The sequence below is a fragment of the Meleagris gallopavo genome, chromosome 4 (genome assembly GCF_000146605.3).
Source record: "Meleagris gallopavo isolate NT-WF06-2002-E0010 breed Aviagen turkey brand Nicholas breeding stock chromosome 4, Turkey_5.1, whole genome shotgun sequence".
Lineage (NCBI taxonomy): Eukaryota > Metazoa > Chordata > Aves > Galliformes > Phasianidae > Meleagris > Meleagris gallopavo.
Genome location: NC_015014.2, coordinates 49253683 through 49272402, shown reverse-complemented (window position 1 = coordinate 49272402; position 18720 = coordinate 49253683). Strand labels below are relative to the sequence as shown.

Sequence of the window (18720 nt, the reverse complement as noted above, 5' to 3'; positions counted from 1 at the left end):
CAGAGTATTCACGCATTGATGGAGGACAGGCATACACAACGGCTACTCAAACATACACTTATTAAAATCAACATTTAATTGCCTACTGACCTGAGTTGTGATCAGCGGGCTTTGAATGTATGAGAACATCCATCTAAAGCATAATGGAGGAAAGCATTTCTTTGCAGAGTCTGAGGCTACTGTTTGGCTAGCCATACAGGGCCACTATTGGCTAGGTCAGCCTGCACAGCTCTTCAAATCCAATTCAGACTCTTCGTGTTGCAGCCACAGTAAAGGCCACTGAGACCTGCAGAATGAAGTCTGTGATCAGTCTTGGTGCTCACAGCCACAGTCCTCTGAGATACAGCAATCTCTGTGGTAATTAAATATTCACGTGGGAAGGAGATAGAACTTTTTTTAGAGCTCTGAATCTGCAGAATTAACTTTGTGAGGAGCTAAAGGCCACCAAAAAACACAGAACTTTCTGCTCCCACTATTTCACAGAATCACAAAATCATTGAGGTTGGAAAAGACTAGTCAGATCATCTAGTCCACTTGTCAATCCATCACTACCATGCTCACTAACCGTGTCCCTCGGTGCCACATCTACACATTTCTTGAACATCTCCAGGGACACTGACTCCACCACCTCCCTCCATGGCCTGTTCTAACACATTAGCACTCTTTCCAAGAAGAAATTGTTCCTAGTAACCAACCTGGTATTATTTTACTTATCCTACTGCAGTTTTTCTCACTTGGAAAGTCCAAGAAGGGTTGTTGCAGAGAAAGCATTGAAGCAGTATTTAGGACTGATCATTAATGGTGGTGATGGGTTGATGGTTGGACAAGATAATCCTAGTGGTCTATTCCAATTTTTATGATTCTATGATTCTTTGACTGTGTAGGGAAGCCTACACAGAGCCGAATGCAGGGCCCTTACGAACTATTTGAAGGTGCATGTGCAAACTGCAAATCAACAATCTATGTCACAGTGCAGCAGTCACACCAGCGTGAGAACTGGTTTTACTCATATTTTTTCCATCTAAGCAGTTTGGGAGTAGAGAGCAAGACTTGCATTTACTTTATGGGGTGTGGATGCAGAAAGGTTTAGACAAAATGTTGTCAGAGTACTTACATAAGTGTCCTAATATGAATCCAACTGCCTTCTGCTAAGTACCTAACTAAGGCCTCTGAGAAGCTTCGTTTAGAAGGCAGAGGTTCCTCAGTCCTACACCATGTTTCTTTCATCCCTCATTACAATAATACTGAATATTATAGCACCAGCTAATCTAGTAATTACAGTTTTCCTTTTCAAATCTATTGGAGTTCACTGAAGCAGTTGGCATTAAATCAATCCTGAGATTTCTCAAAAGCAAACCAACTTGCTCAAAAGCAAACAACCTTATGTGCAAATGCATTTACTCATATAAACAGTTCAAAACTAATTTCTGAAAAACATCATGTGAATTATGTTGTGTCAAACTTGAAAGAAGTTTGACTTTCTCATCACTATATGCAGAGAATCCTGCTTGGGCAATAATACTATCATCGCTTTCTTTCTAAGGAGGCCTGTTTGACTTGACAAAACATGTGTTGTCAAATACATGACAGAGACAGATGATTCAGGAGATAGCAAGCAGTCACACAGTCTGCAATTCAGATAACTACCAAATACCCATGAAACTTTCATTTTTATGCTATAATTCTTGTGAATTTGTTTTCTCAATGCATTCATCATTATAGAAGTAGTTCATCAGTTACTACAATGCCAAGGTGAAGGATATGAGGAAGAGTGTGCAGATAGGAAATGTCCTGCCATTTGTACACTAAGCCCGAGCTCTCCTGCTTGTCACACTGTAGGCTTGGTGCAAATTGAGATTTAAAAGAAATAGAAAGGATTAGGAAAAGGCATTGGAATTTTGTAATTGCAGGTTTCCTGCAGCCAGATTATTCACATTAAAAATAATCATTTTGGTGTGGAATTACTTCCTAGAAGCTAAGTAGAACTCAAACTGTAAGAAAAGCAAGCTGGAAAAGCCAGGAAAAGTATAGCATTTCTGAGAGCATATCTGCAGATTTCTGCATGAGCTGCATAGTCAGGTTGGTCACAGAGGAGCTGCTTGGACCTACAGAGCAGATGTCACACCATGACTGTTTGGTAACATCATTGCTGAGCCTTTCTGAACAATTTCACTTAGAATCATAGAATCATTAGGGTTGGAAAAGACCACTAAGATTATCTAGTCTGACCCATCCCCACCATGCCCATTGACCATGACCCTCAGTGCCACATTCACACGTTTCTTGAACACCTCTAGGGATGATGACTCCACCACCTCCCCGGGCAGCCTGTTCCTATGCCTCACCACTCTTTCTGAGAAAAAAATGTTTCCTAATACCTAACCTGAACCACCCCCTAGCACAACTTAAAGCCATTACATCTCGTCCTTGTGTCAACATTGACTATGAGCACTTGAACATACATGTATTCCTAAACAGATCCAAATGACCAGATTGTCTTCTATGTGTGAGAGCATTTGTAGGTAGATGTATGTGTATAGATACTTATGTGTGTTTCCTTGCTTCCCTCTTTATCCCTCTTATACACATTTAAAAAAATCTCCAGTACTATAGACATAAAACAAAATAACAAAATTGTGAGGATAACCTGACACTTGTAAACTCTTGATGTTTTTTTGTTTTTTTTTGATTTACAGTGTATCTTTCTACCTAGATTCCCTTGAAAATCATAGCTCATCTGGGACAAGTATGACTCCATGTATGTGAGTATATAGTGAACACTGCTGAACTTGTTGGAGATCTTTAACGTTATCAAAATACAACTAATAATAATTAATATTTAATTGTCATATAGCCTTTCCAGTGAAGAACTAAAATCAAAATTATAACCCTTCTGGGAGTATGCCAAAGCTGAAGGAAAAGCCAGAAATACACTATTCTGTAATCAGGTCAACTTACCTCATTGCACTTGCTGTAAAAATATGAATTACATTATGTTCCTTTGGCATTTCTGTGGTTGCCAATTTTTTTTTACACTCAAACATTGTAAAGAACCTTGCAAACAACTTGGATGAATTCATAGCTTGCAGTAAGAATGGCTGTATCCACAGAGCAAGCCTGTGCCATAGCAAACTCCTCTGCATTGGTCCTAGCTGCATCCCAGCAGTACCACAAGGCAAAGTCTGGGGGTCACCGACTCCTGCCTGTGGGAAACCCACAAAGCAAATGTAAAGGGAAATACTGCAGAGCACAGCCCGTCAGCAGTGGGTGACATGCAGTTGCAAGCACTTAGTCCCTCAGGAGCAGGATTAACCAAATCAGTGTTTTTTGGGACAATGACGGGCTTCAGGTTTAGTAGGGAAAGTGTCGGTGACAGGTATAATGGAATCATAGTTTAAATATAGGAGAACTACATGCTTTTTTTTTCCTTTCCTTTTTTCTTTTCTTTTTTTTCTACATCAGTATGTAAATGGGAAGTCTAGACTGCTCTTATAGTTTAATTTTTTTAAATGGATGGAGATCCCAAAACTTTTTATTTTTTCAGCTGCTGCACATACACCTTTGCACATACAACTTTGGATCCCTGGTACCTTTTGAAATTCAGGTCATATATACTTGGTAGGTATGTTTGGGCCTAATTTTCAGTTATCTTTTAAAAAGTGAATCTTAGTAACAGTCTTCAAAAGTAGAAAAATAGTGAGAAGTTTCTACTGTCATGCATGTTCTCACTTTACAGCCAATCTGAAATCAGTAAGTTCAAATAAATCAGCGTTCAAGGATGTTGCTGTCTTCTTTGGGCTTAGGGAGTTATGCCCAGGCTTGTGGGTGTGTCTAAGTGCCTAATGACCAATGTATTCCTTAGATATTTAAATATTATCACTTAAAGGACCTGCATCCATCCCTGGGCAGAAACAGACACAGTAAAAAAAAAGCCAACTCGGATTTTTATACCTATCAAGGTAGACAAAAACTTCTACTTGGGATCCTTCTCAGCACTGCTGCAAGGTACAGAGTAGGGTGGATAGGACGTAAGGGTACCCAACATCAGCTGGGATTGACTCCCACAGCCAAACATGGCCACAGCTCTCAGGCTGCTCAGGACATGCACAGAACAAAACCTGCAGCAGCATGTGCCCAGGAGAGCTCTGCTGTTTCCAAACATGCTGCAACAGCTGCAGATGCCACCCAGACATAGCATAGTGCCCATCTTGCTCCCTTACCGCATGGTACAGACCCTGCTGCTTCTTGAAACTGCCCACATGCTTGTACAAACCTGTACTTTGCAAATGCTCACACATAGCATATGCGTGAATTATTCCCAGGTATCTGTAAAATTTAGTTTTGAAAACTGTAAAATAATGGCCTGACAACAAGCTGGTCATATTTTCCATGGTTCATTTACCTCAAACAGACTGAAGGATCAGCAAATGTTTTGTATTAACTTGAGCCATCCTTGATTAAGAAATCAGGTCTTCCTGAAACTTTATCTGGGAGCAGTAAGGTCTCCACACAGCATTTCTGCTACTTTCCTGAGCTATGGAAGGACCGACACCAGCAAAGATGAACAACACTTGAGTATTGCCGCCTATGATACAATCAACAGAGCCCCACAGCGCTGATGTTTGGATCATTTGGTGCCCAGTTATGCCCTCCCCGAGTTCACAAGAGTTTGTGATGGGGCATGTTCAGGCTTCCAGTGTATGAGAAATAATGCTAATGATATTATATGTTTTGCCTGCATTTCGGTCTGGTGCTTAGAAAATAAACATCTTGGCTTTGCCTCAGTGTTTATCTTCAATAAATACCTCAGCTTTGCCTCAACAATTATCTCTTCACAGCAGACGATTATCCAGCAGCAACATATAATTCCATTAACATTACCATTTAAAATATATCCTCTCTGTACCACAGAAAGGAGCTGTCTGTGGGAAATGTCAGGGGCCCATGTATTTTTGGAATTAAAATTAAATCATTTGGGCTATTTTTTAATCCTCCTAGTTTTTGTTTTCCTATTTCTTGTTTTGCAAAATACTTGTTCTCTGTAGCTTATGAGAAGATTGCAAGTGGAGAAACTTGGAAGGTGCCCAGGGAAAGCAAATTTCAGGGCAATTGCATGCCAAGGACTCCTGCAGGGGATAACTGATAAAGGTCCAACATGTCATCTGAACCTGCTTAGAACTGACAATAGAACTTAAGGAGCAGGTTTTTTTATTGGGCTTTTTTGTAACTCTGAAGGAAGAGCTATGAGAACCTCCTAGTGATAGCTGTTAAACATTAACATCATGTTGACATTTAAATCAGATTGCACATAAGCCAGCAAGACACCTAGAAGGAAACAAGCTGTTTAAAGAAAAAAAACCTCTCAGTAATTTAGGAGTAGTGTAGGTGCACTGTGGGAGGGGCCAGTGCCAGAAACATATTGCTCTGTGCAAACAGCCAACACAGCAGCATCTGGAAGGTAACAGCCCCTGTTATGCACAAGTCCTTTTGTCCTCTGCATACTGCATTGAGCCAACCAGGCAGTTAGCACTTAGCAAATATGCTGTAGGGCAAATTAAATGGGAGAGGATCTGTTCTCATGTACATCAGTATAAGTCTAGAGGAACTCTATTAAATTTGCAGAAGTAAATGAGATGAGAACCTGGCTCGTTGGGTTAATGGCCAGTTAAATGCTGGCAAAGATCTCAAACAGTAGGATCTCTCTGAGGGAAAAAATTGCAGTGATGAGATGTGACTGAAGAGGAATGCACTGTGGCAGAACTGGGCAAAAAGAGTCCAGGTGTGGATGGAAACAATACCTGGAATCTGCAAAGAAATCCTCTGTAGCAAAGTCCAGTAAAGGATACAGGTTTCTACGGGTTAAAAAAAGGAGGTGGAAGGAAAGGAAGAGAAGGGTAACTTGAGCTGTTTGAGAACCTTGCAACCTAGCCTGCCATTTCCCACACTCATGCAGTATCTTGCTGTTGGATCTCAGCATTTCTGAGTTTCCGCACAGCTCAAAGTCACCATTATTTCACATGTCCTGAAGCCAGTATGGCTGTGTGGCATCCCAGCATGAAGATCTGAGGGAGCTTCATACAAAGCACCACAAACATGGCCTTGTGCCTTCTGAGGGCACCCAATATTTCCTGGAATAACCAGTAGCACACTTTACTCAGCCTTTGGGATCCAATATGGATGACACAAGCCTACAGGAGGAGCATCTCCCAAAGCAAAGACCCATCTCTGCCATCATCCATCATTAGCTAGCAATATTTTTGTACTGCTGAAGTGTGGTTCTGGGAAGGTGAGGGTAGAGGCTGCTCAGAGGCCTCAGTTATGGCAGGACCAGGAGTTTCATGTGGTTCTGTAGAAAGGCTCCCTGCAGGATCATCTCTAGAGATGTTCTCTACCTCCTCCAGCAGCAGTGAGACAAATGACAGTGTAAGCTGGGTTGAAGTAAGTGTACAGGCCACTAGCATGACTGAACAGGCCTGGCAAATTTGGCACTTGCTCATTAGGATACATGAGTCACAGGCTTCCTCCATAGCCCTCTTATCTTCACTAAGCAGCCAAAATTAAAGTAAATCTAAAAAATGTGACTTAGCTCCATGGTTCAGGTGCTCAGGTGGGAGAGGATGGTCTTTGCTCCTATTCTTCTTACGTATTTCATCTAATGTGAAATGCATGAATAGCCCTGAGAGTAGGGACAGAAGTAAAATCATATGAACTGGTGGAGTGGTCAACAATGAAGAAATCAGGTCCCTGAAAAGGATCAACTGACATTATTGGCAAGCTGCGCACAAGGAAATAATTTTTAATATGAACTTCAGGACAGCCAAAAGTAAGATCATGTATCAGGGCACATTTTGAAGGGCAACAACACAGGTTCAAGGAGGTGTTAGAAGCAGTGACTCTGCAGGTGGCCAAAGCAGAAAACTAAACAAAAGGAGATTTTTGTGAAAGTACTAGAGGAATCCTTGTGTGGGAACTCTGGATGTTGAGGATAAAGTCTTTAACTGGTCATGGTTTAAAAGTGTGCTGGCCTCATGTGTACAACACAAGAAGAACATTAATAGATTGAGGGACTTCAGAAAAGAATTCCCATAAATGACTGAGGATTGGAAAATGTGTTTCACAGCAAGAGTTTCCAAAAGCTGAAGATCTCCTCTAGAGCAAAGAGAATGGTTCAGATAGGTGCAATACGGGACAATCTGCATTTCAAGAAAACTTTGGAATTGAGCTCTTACACACATCTATCTAGATAACCTGCCTTGGAAATAAAGCAAGCTGTTTCAACAGAGCAGAAATTAACTGCTGGAACAATTTAGTTGGAGTGGAAGTAGATTCTTCGTCACTGGAAGTGGTTAAACTAAACTTGGCTGTTTTACTCAAAGAAAAGCAATAATTTGAACAGGAATTATTGTAGGGAAACCCTTTGGTCTGTTTTATAGAGAAGGTCATGCAAGATGTTTCATTCTGGCCATCAGTCAATGAAAACAAGCTCAACCTGTGACCTGCTTCTCCTCTATCCTCCATTTCTCATCACAAGACCTGTAAGAAGTAGAAGGGAAATGAAGCATCTCCAGCATTGCCTTTTGCCTTCCTGAGATGGAGAACCCCAGGAACTCCAAAAGGGGGAGAGAGAAATGGGCAAGAAGTCTTAACTGCAGGAACTGAGCCTGAAAATTCAGGAATTAATAGCATATTTCTTGGGGTTGCATAACTATAATTATTGAGCAAGAGAAGAGAGCAGATGTGGGCTCATAGGATGTAGGATAAATTCATTAGAAATGAAGAGTCTGGTGGCCAGCTGGAAACTTCTTAGTCTCTGGAGGCCAGAGAGAGCTCTTCCAGAAGAGGGTATCATTCTCTGTCCACCTAAAAAAACTAGCAACGCTTACTGCCTGCCTTTCTTTATACATACACAAGAGAAAGAAGTAAAGGAAGAAAGGAAGAATGGAAGAAAGGAAGAAAGGAGGAAAGAAACAGCCCTTTTTGAACTATCTCATGGTACTAAGATTATTCCATAGTTTGAAGAGTTCTGATTTTTCTCCCTTTCTGGCATCATGAGTACTGTGCAAGATCCAAACCCTACAAGGCATTCAGTGGCCCCCTCAGACAGCTTTCCTGAGCATGTTATCTCATGCCTTTGTGAATGTATCCACTAAGGATGCTGCAATGACCTCTCTTGGCAAGCCATCCATGTATCAAATTGCAGGCATGTCTTTTTTCACAAGCTGCTCTTTACATAGTGTCTGCCAGGAGACCCAAAGAGAAATCAGCTCAAAAACCTTTGCTGCTAATTGTCTGAAACGTAAAGTCAGAATGTTACCTATCTGGAAAAAAAATCCTCTACTCACTTTTTTAGTGTTAATATATCATCAGTATAACAGTTCAGCCAATAAAATTTGTCAAAGAGCCAGACGAGATTAAACATAAAATATTTGATTTCTGAGTACTCAAATCTCCTGCTTCTCTAAAGAATAGCACTTAGTTAGAGTCATCTTAAGTGCATTAGCCTCCCTTGACAACAATTGTATAAATCCCATCACAAAATTAGGATACAATCCTATGATGCTTACACAAACTGAAAGCTCATGCCAGTATTTACTTCTCTGACTTCTCTGTTGTTTATCCCGGGTAGAAGACGTATTTCAGCTATCTGAATGTGAACTCCAGGCTTTCTCACAGTGTTCCTCTCAGCATCCCCACCCTGACCTGAAGGAAGTACTTGTACTTACATCTTTAGGACGCTGTACAAGTCATGATAGTGGTGCAACATGCAGCTCCACCTACCTGTGACTGGACAGGTAGATAAGGAATCTAGCCCATGCTCCCATCTGAATAAAGAAAAGCTCCCTAATAGGAAGGATAATGAAGCACTGGAACAGGTTGCCTCAGGCACTGGTGAAGTCTCCATCTAGTCTTTAAGAACTGGTTAGACGAGCATTTGTCAGGAACAATATATGTGCAGTTCATTTTGCTTTCCAACCCTATTTTTCTAGATTTAGGATCAAATTCTGACCCTGAAGAACTGTTATGAGCATTATGTCTGTTCCCTACATCCTGGGAAGCTAACAAGACTGTACGGCCCGTATCTACTATTGTCCTGCTACTGGAGTCATTGGTCTTGATGGGCATTTGGATCATCAAATCCCAAAGCAAGCAGCAGCTTCCAGACTTTCATAATTTGCATTATTTTTAGGCCATTGCACAGTCCTCATGACTGATCTGCGTGGAGTGTCTTTGCTGTAAACCCTGAGGGAGAGGAGAGAAAGGGTTCATGAAGACATAATTTCCAAAGGTGATAAGCTTGCATCTGTTTTGAGCTGTAAAATGGCACTTGTTGTGAAATCCTCTCAGAGCATACCTTATAAATGCCAAACAAGCACAACACCAAAAGCACATAAAGAAATAATTGAAAGGCTCTGGAGGGAAGCCAAGAGGACGTGGCTGATGTTTCACCTAACCTCACCCCCTCGCTAGCTCTCGCCCGGCAGCCCTGCCTGCATGATGTGAGCCTCGGAGCTGCAGCAGGCAGCTGCTTCTTGACTGTGCACACTGTCTGACCTACTGGCAGCAGGACAAGAAAAACAAAGAGGCTACAAACATAAAACAGAGAGAGATTAGGAACTGTGTGGCCGGGAGTACTTTCACAACGGTGCCTGAGCCAGGCCCAGAAGGCCCAGCTTGGACCTCTGCCAGCCATCCACCACAGCGCCTGCTCCAGCAGGTCCCCTTGTCCTGTCAGGGGAGGCCCAGCTTGGAGGTATCTGAAGTGCCTCCTGGCCCTATGTTTGGTGGTTCAGCCCTGTCAGGCTAGAGTTAACAGGAAGAACTTGTCATCAGATTTGCCAGGCTTTTTCCCACTTTGATTCCCCAGCCTCCAGCCGCTTGGCCTTTATATGCACAGAGTCATTTACCTCCTCCTTTGCACCCCCCACATACCTTTCCTTTGCACAGGACAGTTTATTCTTCAACAATCTGTATTAAAACTAATTATCCCATGATCTTTTAATTACTTCCAGTTGTGTACTTACTGTGTAAGTTATTACCATGAACAAAGGATGACAAGGACACAAAAACTGCAGAGCCTGACCTGTCAGTATGCTGACCTGCTAGCATGCTGTTTCCATGTAACCTGGAAGGGTTACATGAAAAACCAAGCTGACAAACCTGACATGCTAAGAGAAGCCAAGCTATCCTGTAGCAGGAATTTGGGCTCAGTGGAAGTGAACAGTGTTAATTATTGATTGATCATATTCAGCTGTGTTCAAGTTAAGTGTTTAAGACTGATCTTTTATTTGGCTTTACAATATAAACTGTGCTAATGGGGCAGTGAAGCCACAAAGCTTTACAGTGGATTTAGAAAAATTCTTCATGTTAACATCAGCCTAAGTGACAAAAGTATTCCAGATCCTAAATGAAAAGAAACAAGTCATAATTTTTTACTAGGTGCAGTCAAAAAACCTGGAGTTCCAGTCATAAATCAGCAGAACCATGGTCTCCTGACGCAAGCAGTAGCAGAGCAGCAAAGCTGTTGCTGAATGGCAGTGAAACAGAAGCAAATATCAGAGACTGGGAGGGGGCTGAAAGCAAGTGTGATTCTCCTTGCTAAGAATGTGAGAGCCAATGAGGAAGACCTAAAAATGAATGCACAGTTTGGCCAAAACCAGATACAAAATTAAAATCAACTGGATTTCAGAAGATTTGGTTTTGTTTGTTTATTTGTTTACTAGACTTATTTTTAATCTGGCTGTTTTTCATTTTGGTTAGTTTCATTTTGAGGCCAAAGTGATGAAACACAACAAGAAAGGAAGCTCTTGTGGTTTTTCAGAGCCTTCCAGAAGCAGAGTAATGGAAAACCAATAACAAGCAGGAAGGACTGGAAAGCATGTGAGATTTCTCCTACAGAATCTGTTGAGTTCACAGAATAGTTAAGGTTGGAAGGGATCTCTGAAGGTGCCATACAGCATATTTCTTGAGGCTGTGCAGCCTAGCACAGGGACAGGAAGACATGGTAAACTCGGAGAGTACCAAAATTGGATTACTTTTGGAAGTGTACTGATCCATTTATTCCCCTTCCATTCCAACCAACCCTTTATGCTCCTTCAAAGATCTTTAGTTCTAGTCCTCCATCAGTCACAGGACTCACTTCATGTATGGCCAGCAATGGCTGGTGATGAGTTCCTATGCTCTCTTCCCTGGGAAGGTCATGCACTTCCTGAACTTAATTAACACTGGTCAGAGATTGCATTAGCAGTGTGCAAGCTTAGGCCAAATTCCCAAACACTGTAGAACTAACTTTTTTCCTTCCTCTTCTCAGTAAAAAGTTGTCAGCTCCAGGGAAAGTGCATAGCCTAGCTCTAGCTGGTGTCTTATTTGTTTCTCCTTACATAGTAACTCCTATTGCAAAAATATGCATGTGTCTACCATTCCATTTATCTAATTGCATTTCAAGTTTGTTTTACAGGCTAGTCCAGACAGACTTTTGAACATAGTTAAAATTATTCTCATACAATCATTGTGCACAAACGTAAAGAAGAGTGAATTAACTCTGAACATTGAACAGGTGAGGTCCAATCGGGTACACTCAGTGCAGCATTCTGTCGTACCTTCTGAAAAGATGAAAAATGTTCAGGAACTCACATTTGTCCCATGTGCAGACAGTTACAAAAGAAGCAGGACATCAGGGAAGGGCAGCACGTAGAAACCGAATTATACTCTGAGAAGGAAGTTTCATACTTTAGCCCATGCAATTTGTGGAAGTGTTTTGAGTAAAGAAAGAAAATGACTTCTTTTTTTTTTTTTTTTCCTCAGCTGCAGCTGAAATCTTTGTTTCACTAAGCATGCAAATTCCTTCTGCCTTTGACACATGTGTGTGTAGCTGCCATTGCTCATTTATGTGAGTCCTTTGTGGTCTGTAATACTTGTTCATGACCTCCTGTAAGCAGAGAAGTGGGAAGATCCCACCTTCTTTCAAAAGAAGACTGATTTGGCCAAGGTTCTAAATCTCGGACAGAGCTCAATCTATAAAGTAATGGTTAAAATATAAACTTTTTCTGTAATTACTGATTATTGATGAACTAGATCTTCAGCTGACTGAAGTCAGCTTGCCCTCAAATCTTTGAGGGAATGACTGCCACTTTGTCCCATCTCTGAGTTTAAGATATGTGTTAAAAAAACTAGCTTCTGGAATTGTGTAGAAAAGCATTTAATGACCACCCCATCCTTGCCAGTTCCCCAGCAAGCAGCAGAGAACACGTGGGATTGTGTCCATCATGGCGAGGACTTGCACAGGATGAGTTCGGATGGAATGGATGCAGGGGCCAGGGAGAGGGCATAGGGGGCTCAGGAGTTCCCCTTGGACATTAGGGAGTTCTCATCTTACCACCTACACAGAGCTATTACACGCAGTGGTGGCATGCTTGTGGGTCACACTGAAACCGCCTTTCAAGCTGGTGTACACAAAAAAGTTTATTTTGTATACTGAACTAATGCAGATAAAACAACAGCACAGGATAAATCCTGCTTTACTTTAAAATAAAGGTGGCAGTGTTGGTTTAATTCATCTTCCATTGTAACCATCTTATAAAGATTTCTTAAGGCTGTTCACTGAATTTAGTATGTTTCCAATATTTTCAGTCAAATCGAGACTGCATGTCACTGCAGAAACTATTAGTCAGAAAAAAAAAAAATAATTCCTTTTTTTTCTTCCTCTTTTTTTCCCCATTCTACGTTCTAATTTACTGACCATTGTACAAATTGAACCCTCAGTCCCCAGTGAGTGATTTCAGAGTATTTCTCAAAGATGTGACAGTGAAATTACTGGCAATTTTTAATGAAAGCATCTGAATGTTTCACCTTTTAATCAGCTGTTTGTTTCTTTTAGACTACTTGTTCAACTGAAATACTCAGCAAACACTGGCAAAGGAAACAATTGGTTCCTAAAAGTTCAACACTTGCTCCCATCTGCTCTGGATGGAAAAACTCAAGAACATAATTTCTGAGACCACCCAAATTCACAGAGTGAAAATGCAGAGTGGAATTGTCAACTTTCTTGTGACTTTATATTGTAAGTTTTATTCTTTATTATTTATCTGAGAAGTTCACTGTTCTCTCTTGGGAAAACAACAACCACCACACGAAGTTGTACTATAAAGTAATGTGTTTTCAGGTTCCTAAGCAAATTTGAATCCTTTATTTCTTCCTATTTTGGAGATTTAATCATCTTCCAGAAGCATAAGGATACATGGTATTTTTTCTGCAAATAATCTCATAGAATCATAGAATCACCAAGGTTGGAAAAGACCACCAAGATCATCCAGTCCAACAGTCCACAATGTATATTTGGTCCTTTTTTTTTCTTTTTCTTTTTTTTTAGCTACAAGCAGGCATTTGTTTCAGCTCTTTTTCATTCCAATTCAGTGTATTAAAAATGTTCTGCATGGGAAAACAATTAACAGCTGGTTAAAAGATGTATTTAATTATATTCAGTAGAGCACTCACCTTTCCTATCACTTGCTACCAAATGATACTGGACATTTTACTTTAATGAAGAACATCTTGTCTTTATCAAGTCAAACTCCAGGCACATATTTCAGTGGAAAAGATAAACAGAAATTAAAGAGGAAGGATTTTGTGCAAAGGAACCACAATTTATCAGTGCAAAACCTACAATAAATTAAAGCAATATTCTCTGAGGCATTTTAGCTAACAGAGGAACTTCCACACCATTTTGTTGTGTTAAGATACACTCCTCATTAATCACTGCATCCACATGTACCTGCACTTGTTCAAATGAACTGTTCTGGACAGCCACGTCCTCAGGCAAAGTTCATCATTTTCTCCCCAACCTTACAAGCATTTAGTGGGATATTTACAGAAGAGAAAGGAGTGCAAAGTGCCAGCATGTACCTGTGTACCTGTGAAACTCCAGAGGTTACATGGCTGTGCTTTTCAAAAAGGCAGATATTTTGCATTTTTATATTCACTGGTATACACCTCAGCTGGGACAGAAAATTCAAAAGCCCGGACACAAGAAAGGAACAAGGGATGTTTTTTTTACAACATAGACCCAAGTAGTCAAAAAGCAGCCAAGGTCAGAGCTGCACCCCATTCCTTTTCAAGGAGAGGAGATAGCAGGAACTGTGACCCTGCCCTTTTTGAGACCTTGTCCTTTCTGTAGCTTCATAGCTGACACAGAAAATGTAGAAGAGTAGAAATTTTTCCAGCCCCACAGATTTTAAGTGGGTGGAACATCAAGATACACACAGAAGGTGCATAGATAGGGACAGCGTTGTATGTACAACACCAGTCTTGAATGGTATTATTTTGTAAGAAATCCACAGGAAACTCTTGAACCACAAAGGTGCCTGGCCCTGCTGCTGAGTTGGGTGGTGCCTCCTCACTGCTGCAGAAATGAACCTCTGGGCACCTGCACGGGCCACTCCCAACAGACTTGCTTTGACAGCTGACTGAAATAGAGCACAGCATGTGCCCACAGTCCCTTGCACCTGCAGATTGCTCTGAGATGTGCTACAAAATGCACTCAGAAAACCAGTTGATTGATCTACGGATAAGCACCCTAGAGTGCCATAAACTCCATGTGTTTTGAAAGATATCTGTGGCCGGATGGAGGTGACCTCCACCTAGCCTCAGAGCTGAGAGCATGAGGGAGTCAACATGGGGACCCTTTCACCAGCATGGACCAAAGGAGCACCTCCCTAGGCTTCAGGAACTCCGGTGAGATCAAGCATCACTTGGAATAGTGAATTTTGCAATTCTCATAATCGTTAGCATCTGATACCAGTGCTGTTCCCAGCCCATCAGTTCATATAACCTTTAATTGCCACATAACAAACATTTTTTTGCAGAACCAAATCAAGCAAAGAATTTATGTTCTGTCATTTGTGATGAATGGTTTGGAAAAGGTTTTTTTATTTTTAATTTTTAATTCTGGCTAATAAAGAAAATAATCAGCCTCTGAAACTCAGTCAGGATGTTTTGTTTTGACAAAATCTTTTAGCTAATTAAAATATTTCAGCTATATTTCAGAGTGTAAGTACTTCAAATATTCTGAATGTTTTAAATATCGCTAAAGGTGTATACTAGGAAATAAAAGAGTGCTGAACGAAAATACTGAAAAAATCAGTGACAATTCCATGTTTAACAAACCACTTTGTTAAGCACTTTACTGAATACTTTTGGTTTTCCAGAAATGTGTAGATGTGGCACTGAGGGACATGGTTTTGTGGACATGGGTGATGATTGATGATTGGACTTGGTGACCTCAGCGATCTTTTCCAACCTTAATGATTCTATGATTCTGTATTACTCAAAGAATTCCACTACATTTCCATGGATTTGTGAACTGACCCAATATTGTTACAGAAGGTTTCTCCATTTAAACAAAGTTGATTTCTTAGGTTTCATGAAGGCCTGCATTACCTCCTTCAGCCACACTGAATGGAAACTACACAGAGTGAAGCAGGAAAGTGTGAGACAATAATTGAAAAAATAGTCTTGGATGTCTTTGTTTTGTCTCTCAATTCTTTGCTTTTGCTTTATGGGAAAAGATTTTTGTGAGAGCTACTCTAAAATGTCCTGGTTCAGAGAAGTTCAGGGATCCATTTTGTTCTCAGCTGCTGAATGTTACAATTCCTATCTTATTATTCTAATCTCAAATTAATTGAGTAATCTGGAGTTACTCTCGTAACACTGAACTGGGAGCTGAAATTATGAGACTCACAATAATATCAACCTTTTGTAAACCCGAAGCTGTCTTTCACAGTCATAATGGAAACAGGGAGCTTCTTAAACAGTCAATCTTATTTCACAGATAACAGAGTAAATCTGAGGTAGAAAAGACACTGGATATAAAAACTACTGTAATTGAAAGAAGAGCCAAGCCCCACATTTTCAAAAACAAAACTAAACAAGCACATTAAAAATTGTATTCCGCCAGGAGTATTACAATGAAAGCAGTCATCTTACTTTAAACACAGTAGGATTTCATAGAGTAAGCACAGGAACTGGAGTATTATAATTGTTTTCTTATTTCTGCAACCTTTCTTTCTAGCAGATGCTCTTTGGAATCTCGTTGTTTTGACTATAAATGCAGAAGAAGATAAAGCAATTGGAAAAAAGTGATTAGATGTATAACAATGGTTCAAGAATTGAAGAAGAATAAAATTCCAATTTGCAAAAGCTGAGCAAGGGAAAAAAGAAAGCAAGCATATTGCTGTGACCACATTATGTCAAGAATAGGAGAGCTATTCTGAGCTATGACATTACTTCAGTGAAGAAGAGACATTATCCTTCATCTGTAGGGAAAAAAAAAAACAATTGAAGAAATCTCAAGTTACAGTGTACCTTCCTAAACGCACCAGTGCGTGCTTTTGCAAAATATATGCAAAAATATTCCATCTGCTGGGCTGCATGCCGACACTTCTTGTCTTCTAGGACTCAGTCTCTCCACTCAGTCAGGACGACTGCACCTCCATCAAGTAAATCAAAGGGAAATCACCACAGTAGAAGATAATTTTCATTTGAGTTAACTGGAGTGCTAGCCGAATGTAAAAAAATCATCCCCTCTCAAAGGCTCAGACATACTATCTTTTCTAGCAATGTTTCCCCAAATCAAACTTATTAACTCATAATAATGAAGTATTGTAAACAGTTTAATACCACTGAACTCTTTTAGAAATTGTTTAATGTGCTGGTTGTGGTTTGGTTTGGTTTGGTTTGGTTCAGTTTGGTTTACTTTGGGTTGTGAGAGTTTTTCTCTGCTGATTTTCATGATGAAAGGCATGAATCTGATCTTGGTTCCGTGCTGTGGTACTGGAGATTTGCACCACTGAGCAGTTCTCATACAGAAGGGATAATTAGTGAACACACAGCCATGAAAAAATAAGCCAGGAAAGCACGGTTATTATATGTATAAGATGAGAACACAATTTGAGAAGACTTGAGAATACATATTTTTGAAAATTGGATATAGCAAGACCAACTGCTGCTTTCTCTCATGCGCCTCATTTTAGTACATCAGGCAAGTATACAGCAAGAATGAAGAATACTTAAACTAATAAGCAACTCTGTCCTGAAACCAAACAAATGGAATTTGGAAGATTTTATGTCACGCAAGTGAAATACTGGAACAACCCATCATTAGGAGCAGAGAGAAGAAAAATCCTATCCAAATCAGAGATGAAGTGTGACAAATACATGGAGCTGACAGGAGCCAAAATCCACGTGGATCTTACAGTGTCTGCTTGTATGCTCCCAGCAAAGTTCAAAAGCTGCTGGAAATAAAAGAATTACAAAGTGCATGCAGAAGCCACTTCGTTAAGCAATGATTCCCTCTGTGTTTGGGCATTGCTTTTCCTCACTGTCCTTCCCAGCAGTGCATGCGGCTCCCACAGACCTGGGCTGGGATCAGATGCCAGTTGGTGAGAAGCAAGGAGGAAAAATGTTGGAAAGGGTGGTCAGAAAGAAGGTTAAACCACACAAAAATGCTGGCTTCCCACAGGTGGCCTTTCAACACACTCTGTCAATAACTACACAGATATGGGGAAGAGGGAAAGATAAGTTTTCCTCAGCTATTATTTGGAGATGAAACACATTTTACCAACAGCAGGGTGGGAGAGTCGCACCAAGCAGCTGATTCCTGGTAGACAGCATTAGGACAGAGGAATAGGTTAGAGCCCCTTCCTGCTGCTTTGGAGAGGGAGAAAGCTTTCGTGGCTTTATCTGAAAGGCGTGAGGCACAAAGATGTGGCAGGTGGAGACAGGCTGGTATAGCCAGACACACCAGGCAAAAGTGACAGGGTGAAGGGAACAGCATGATGTAAAGCAAATGAGTGCCTCTGCTGCAAAGCTGCCATAAGGAAAGAGAGAGTCTGGAGCCGTGGGAGGGTGTTCAAGAAGAAAAGTAAGAAGGAATTGAGACTGTGAGGAAGAAGGGCAGGCCTTTGGAGTTGTAGTCTGGATTTAAATGCCATCAGAAAAAAAATCAGTAAATAGCTGAAATAAAAGGGAAACAATAGTAATGTGGGTAGGGAGAGTAATACTGCTCTGTCAATCATATTCCATTTCAAGCCCTGGCTAAATAGGCATTTACTTACACTAAATAGTGGTAGATGAGTGCAGTAGGCATTCCAATAATCCCCAACGCATTTTCTATGTGTAAAAATGCATAGCGAAGTCTCTTTAATATGGCCTGCATTTCAAATTGAGCAGAAGAATTTAATAGACTGCAACTTTTTGTTGAAGGACAAAGGCAGGGGGCTGTGTAAAGCTGAGTAATACAAAATACTCAGGAGGCTGTATCTGGCTGGTACTTAAGGCTGTTTTACGGACATGGACTTTGAAGGGAAATGCAGTACCAAAAAAAAAAAAAAGAGCAGGAGGTGTTTGAGGTGTTTTTCTCATGTAGTCGATTACTTCCTGCAATTCATGAGGACTCTTTACTTGTGCATAAAGGTCACCTTTCATTTATGGACAGTCTCTGTTTGGTTCACTGAAAAAAAAAAGTGCCCAGACAATATACGGGGAAAAAAAACAAACAGGGAAGGACGTGTAAAAAATAGGGGCTAAAGTCTTCCAAGACATAACTTCTATAGATACTGACTGTTAAGAAAAGTTGGTCATTGAAACTACGCAACAGAAATAACCTGAAGGCAAATTACAGACTGAAAAAAAAATTAAAAAAAAGATATTTGCTGTCTACAGTTACCA

The 18720-nt window shown here is 40.6% G+C and overlaps 1 long non-coding RNA gene across 10 annotated transcripts in view; it reads left to right on the top strand.

The window, feature by feature from the left end:
• Window positions 1-17196, top strand: part of LOC104910794 — a 45740-nt gene extending 28544 nt beyond the window's left edge. For 4 of the 10 annotated variants that reach the window (XR_004159663.1, XR_004159668.1, XR_004159665.1 and 1 more), the window contains 5 exons: window positions 2697-2758; window positions 3545-3618; window positions 11803-11887; window positions 12875-13057; window positions 16067-17196. This is a non-coding gene — a long non-coding RNA (uncharacterized LOC104910794). Of the gene's footprint in view, window positions 1-2696; window positions 2763-3544; window positions 3619-4462; window positions 11555-11802; window positions 11888-12874; window positions 13058-16066 lie in introns of all 10 variants that reach the window. The other 6 variants (XR_004159667.1, XR_004159664.1, XR_004159669.1 and 3 more) reach the window with 6 other exon arrangements.
• The last annotated feature ends 1524 nt before the right edge of the window (window positions 17197-18720 follow it).